Source organism: Trichechus manatus, unplaced genomic scaffold, assembly GCF_000243295.1.
Source record: "Trichechus manatus latirostris isolate Lorelei unplaced genomic scaffold, TriManLat1.0 scaffold00005, whole genome shotgun sequence".
In the NCBI taxonomy this organism is placed as follows: Eukaryota; Metazoa; Chordata; class Mammalia; order Sirenia; family Trichechidae; genus Trichechus; species Trichechus manatus.
The window spans coordinates 18,353,328-18,358,954 of record NW_004443941.1 but is presented as its reverse complement, the minus strand read 5'-3'; the positions used below and the strand labels follow the sequence as shown (position 1 = coordinate 18,358,954).

Here is a 5,627-nt window from a genome sequence, read left to right as displayed (position 1 = left end):
AAAAAAAAAAAAAAAACCACTGCAATCGAATCAATTCTGACTGGTCATTAGGAATATAATTTTTTTATTCACGCATTCAACACTTACTTATGGAGCACATATTAGTGCTATTTGTACTATTTCACACACATATTCAGACACTATTTGAGATCCTGGGAATACAGCAGAGAACAAAAACACCAAGTCCGGACTGAGTAAGCGCTCTGATTCTTAGTTTGGGAAGACAGATGAAGGACAGTCCGGTAAAATACGTCAAGGAAAGGGATTGAGGGTGTCATTGAGAGGGAATCTAGTTACCACTTTGGGTAGGATGAGTTAGGAAAAACTTCTCTGCAAATCACTAAGCCTTTCTTCCTCTGGGCCTCTAGAAAGGGTTCAAACCACTAACTTTAGGTTAGTAGACTATTGCAAACCATTTAGCGCCACCCAGAATCCTTGCTGTAAGCATACAAAAAAAAAAAAAAACATTGGGTCAATTCCGACTCATACTGACCCCATAAGACAGAGTAGAACTGCCTCATAGGGTTTCCAAGGCTTTAATCTTTATGGAAGCGGGCTGCCACGTCTTTCTCCCTAGACTGGTGGGTTCAAACCACTGACCATTCAGTTAGCAGCCAAGTGTAATAACCATTGCACCACCAGGGCTCCTTGACTCTGAGCGTAACTAAACCAAAAGACTCATTTCCGTCAAGTCGATTCCAACTCATAGCGACCCCATAGAGTTTCCCAGAAGCACCTGGTGGATTTGGACTGCTGACCTTTTGGTTAGCAGCTGAACTCTTAACCACTACGCCACCAGGCTTTCCATACTACTACTACTACTGCCCGTTGCTGTCAGGTCGATTCCGACTCGTAGTGACCCTATAGGACAGAGTAGAACTGCCCCATATAGTTTCCAAGGAGCACCTGGTAGATTTGAACTGCCGACCTTTTGGTTAGCAGCCATGAACATCAAATACAAAAGCCTTGAGGCAAGAACAGGCTTAGCCTCTTCAAAGAAGAGGACAATGTGATGAGAGGAATGAGCAAGAGAGAAAGGGTGGGCCTGGAAGACAGGTAGTTGGGGTCAGATCACGCAGTGTTAGAAACTGCTGTAAGGACTTGGGCTTTTATACGGAATGAGATGGGAAACCATTGGAAAGTTTGACATGTTGCTGTGATGTGATCCTATCTGCATTTTTGAAGGATCATTTCTGCTGTTGTGTGGGGAGTTTTTAAGGGATCAAAGGTAAATAAAAGTCGCGAGACCAGTTAGGAGGCTCTTGCACTAATACAGACTAGAGATGATGGTAGCTTGGTCTAGAGGGGTGACAGTGAGGTGGTTGAAAAGAGTCAGGTTCTCACTCTATTTACAGAGTAGAACCAAGAATATTTACTGGTGGGTTGACTGTGGGGTGTAAATTAAGGATGACTCCAATGTTTTTTTGGCCTGAACAACTGGAAGAATGGTATTATGGATTGCATTGTGTCCCTCCCAAAATATGTGTTGTAAATCCTGACCCCTAGTGGTGTAGTGGTTAAGGGCTATGGCTGTTAACCAAAAGGTTGGCAGTTTGAATCCACCAGCCGCTCATTGGAACCTCTATGGGCAGTTCTACTCTGACCTGTAGGGTTGCTATGAGTCAGAATCGAATCGACGGCAATGGGTGTTTTTTATACCCTATTAAGAGCTCGGCTGCTAACCAGAAGATCAGCTATTGGAATATACCAGCCGCTCCCTGAAAACCCTATGGGACAGTTCTGTGCTATAGGATTGTTATGAGTCAGAATCAACTCGAGGGCAACAGATTTGGTTTTTGGTTTATACCCTATGGGGCAGTTCTGCTGTGTCGTACAGGGTCTTTATGAGTTGGAATCGACTTGACAGCAACGGGTTTTTATACCAATGGGTGTGGGGCCCTGGTGGCACAGTGGTTAAGAGCTCGGCTGCTAACCAAAGGGTCGGCTGCTAACCTAGAGGGCAGTTCTACTCAGTGGCAATGAGTTTAGGGGCTAAACGGTTAAGTACTCGGCTGCTAACTGAAAGAGTGGCAGTCTGAACCCACCTAGTGGTTTCAGCTTTGCTGGGAAAAGACCTGATCTACTCCCATAAACATTATAACCTAGAAAACTCTTTGAGGCAGTTCTACTCTGTCACAACCTAGAAAACTCTGTGAGGCAGTTCTGCTCTGTCGCATGGGGTGGCTGTGGTCAAACAAGAACAACATACCTCTGGATGTAGTCTCATTTGGGAATAGGATTTCTTTGTTATGTTAATGAGGCCATATCAGTGTAGGGTGTGTCTTAAACTGATCACTTTTGAGATATAAAAGAGCAGGTTAGGCTCAGAAGGAGGCAGAGATGGGGGAAGACCTGTACTATCTGAAGATGATGGAGGCCAACCAGTCTTCAAGCCCAGGAACTCCAAGGATGGCCAGCTGGAGAAGCTGAGACAAGGATCTTCCCCCCAGAGCCAACAGAGAACCTTCCCCTAGAGCCGACACCCTGAACTCAGACTTCTAGCCTCCTAAACTGTGAGAAAATACATTTCTGTTCGTTAAAGCCACCCACTTGTGGTATTTCTCTGAGAGCAGCTCTAAGACATTAAGACAGATGGAGATGGCATTGACTAAAATGGGGAAGACTGAGGAAGGAGTAGGTTTCAAAGGTAAAATCAAGCTTGAGGTGCTTACTAGATATCCAAGTGTCAAGTTTGAGTAGACGGTTGGCTATATGACATACAAGTCTGGAGTTCAAGGGGGGAAATCAGGGCTAGAGATTCTTGTAGGAGTCTACAGCCTACGGCTAATTTTTAAAGTCACAGAAATGGATAAGAACATCTAGGAAGAAAATGCAGATAGACAAGAGATGAGGTCCAAGGACTGAGGCTTGTGACATTTGAATATTAGAGAATGTGAAGATGAGAATCCAACAAAGGGAACTGAGAAAGAATAGCCAGAGAGATAGGAGAACAAGTAAGAGTGGTAGGGTTCCAGATAACCAAGTAAGGAAAGTCTTAAAACGAGGAAGTCATCAATCACATAAAATGCTGCTGTTAATCCTGGTAAGATGAGGACTCAACATTGACCATGGGATTTGGCAATTTCGTGATCCTGAGAAGAAACATTTCGGGGATATGTTGAGTCAAAAGATTGATTGAAGTGACTACAAGAGTATGTGGAAGAAGGGGAAGTGGAAACAAGGAGTAGAGACAATGGGGTGGCATCTAGAAGGGGATGTGAAGTCAAGAGAATTTTTTTTTTAAGATAGGAGAAATAATAGAATGTTTGATGCTAATGGGAATTATCCACCTGTGGCTATTTCAATTTAAATAAATCGAAATGTAAAATTTAAGTTTCTCAGTTACTTAGTCATATTTCAAGTGCTCAGTAGCCGTATGTGGCTAGTAGCTACCATATTGGACAGCACAGATACAGAACATTTCTGCCACTGAAGAAAGTTCTATTGAACAGTGCTACAATCCCATTGCCACTGAGTTGAATCCGACTCACAGCAACTCTATAGGACAGAGCAGAACTGCCCCATTGGGTTTCCAAGGCTGTAATCTTTACTGAAGCAGACTGCCACATCTTTATCCTGCAGAGCGGCTGGTGGGTTCAAACTACCAACCTTTTGGTTAGCAGCCAAGTGCTTAACCACTGTGCCATCAGGGCTCCAGTGCTACAGTAGAGAGTGAAAAACTGATAATGCACAAGAGAGTGTACATTGACTAGGCAGGAGGGGATGGGATCCAGTACAGAACTGAAGGGGGTAGCTTTCGATAGGAATCCAGACAGTGCAGCCATTGTCAGAGAAGGGAAGATGAGGTATGTGGGTACAGATGCAACAAGGCTGGTAGAGGTAGGGGTAGAAATGAATGGGTATTCTCTTCTAATTGATTCTAGCATTGAAATTCTTGATCCCCAACTGTCATGGATTGAATTGTGCCCCCCCAAAATATCTGTCAACTTGGCTGGGTCATGATTCCCAGTATTGTATGATGGTGTACCATGTTGTAATCTGATGTGATTTCCTTATGTGTTGTAAATTCAATCACTATGATCTAATAAGATGGATTAGCAGCAGTTATACTGATGAGGTATACAAGATTGGATAGTGTCTTAGGCCAATTTCTTTTGAGATATAAAAGAGAGAAGCAAGCAGAGACACATGGGAACCTCATACCACCAAGAAAGCAGTGCTGGGAGCAGAACGTGTCCTCTGGACCTGAGGTTCCTGCACAGAGAAGCACCCAGACCAAGGGAAGATTGATGACACGGACCTTCCTCCAGAGCCGATGGAGAAAGTGTTCCCCTGGAGCTGACGCCCTGAATTTGGACTTGTAGCCTACTGGAATGTGAGAGAATAAACTTCTCTTTGTTAAAACCATCCACTTGTGGTATTTCTGTTAAAGCAGCACTAGATGACTAAGACACCAACCAACATTCGCTCCATCACTGTGCCACACTGCCTCTTGAAATATGGAGCACCAACTGATGAAATTTGTCTAGGCATTCATTTATTCATCCATGAATGTATTCACTATTTATTGAGCACCTACTGTCTTCCAGGGAATGAGTTAAGTGCTAGGAAAAATACAGTGGGCAAAAGCAGGAGTGATCCTTACAGTTACGAAGCTTACATTCCAGAGGGCAATGCAGATACAGTAAAACCCACGAAAGCTGGAATCTGTGTAAGGCAGAAACCTGTCAGAGAAAGAAAGCTCTACTATTTTCCACTAAAATGAGGGATAGAAAAGTGGTAAGACTGCATCCTATCAAAAATGGAAAACTTTCAAGACCCGGAAAAACAAGGCAGTCCCACTGAGTTCCTGCTCTCACAGGTTTCACTGTATTAATAAAATAACTGCACTAAATGAATCACACACTGAAATAGGGGTCTGAAGGAGAGAGGCATGTTTCCATGGGAGAATAGCCCTAGCCTGAGGGGTCAGAAAGGCTTCCCAGGGAAGGGACCCTTAGGTTGAAGTCTGAAGGATGAATAGGTGTTAACACTTGCAGGGTGTGTGCACACGTGTGTGTCTCTGTGCTCCGTATGTGTGTGTAGGAGAGAAAGTGTGTGTGAGAGAAAGAAAGAGTGCTGTTTGCTTGTTTTTCAGTTCAGATTTCCCAGGGTCTTCTCAGATCTCTTTAGCTACACCTTAGGTGACACAAATGGTTTATGCTTGGCTGCTAACCTAAAGGTTGGCAGTTGGAACTCACTGGAAATCTCCTTTTGTTAAGATTGTTGTTGTTGTTGTCATCGAGTCAATTCCAACTCATGGCGACCCCATGTGTAAAGAGTAGAACTTCTCCATAGGGTTTTCAGGGCTGTGACGTTTTGGAAGCAGATTGCCAGGCCTTACTTCCAAGGCACTTCTGGGTGGATTTGAACTGCTGACCTTTATAGTCAGTAGTCCAGTGCTTAACCATTTGTGCCACTGCCAAGAAAACCCTTTGTAATGAATGGGGCCTCCATGAGTTGGAATCAACTCAACCGCAACAGGTTTGTTTTTTCGGGTTTCAGGAGCTGTGACAAAGTCAAAGAGAAGCCCAGGCCGATCATCCTTAGTTTCTCCTTTAGCATGTTCTAAAATAAACGGACTCAAACGTCAGTAGAAAATCACAGGTCCCTGTCCCAGAGAACGG

At 43.9% G+C, this 5,627-nt stretch overlaps 1 long non-coding RNA gene across 1 annotated transcript in view; it reads left to right on the top strand.

Moving 5' to 3' along the window:
• The window catches only part of LOC111821216 (uncharacterized), a 5,217-nt gene extending 1,044 nt beyond the window's left edge, over nucleotides 1-4,173 (top strand). The window contains exon 3 of the long non-coding RNA XR_002824665.1: nucleotides 4,121-4,173. This is a non-coding gene — a long non-coding RNA (uncharacterized LOC111821216). The remainder of the gene's footprint in view (nucleotides 1-4,120) is intronic.
• Nucleotides 4,174-5,627: the final 1,454 nt, after the last annotated feature.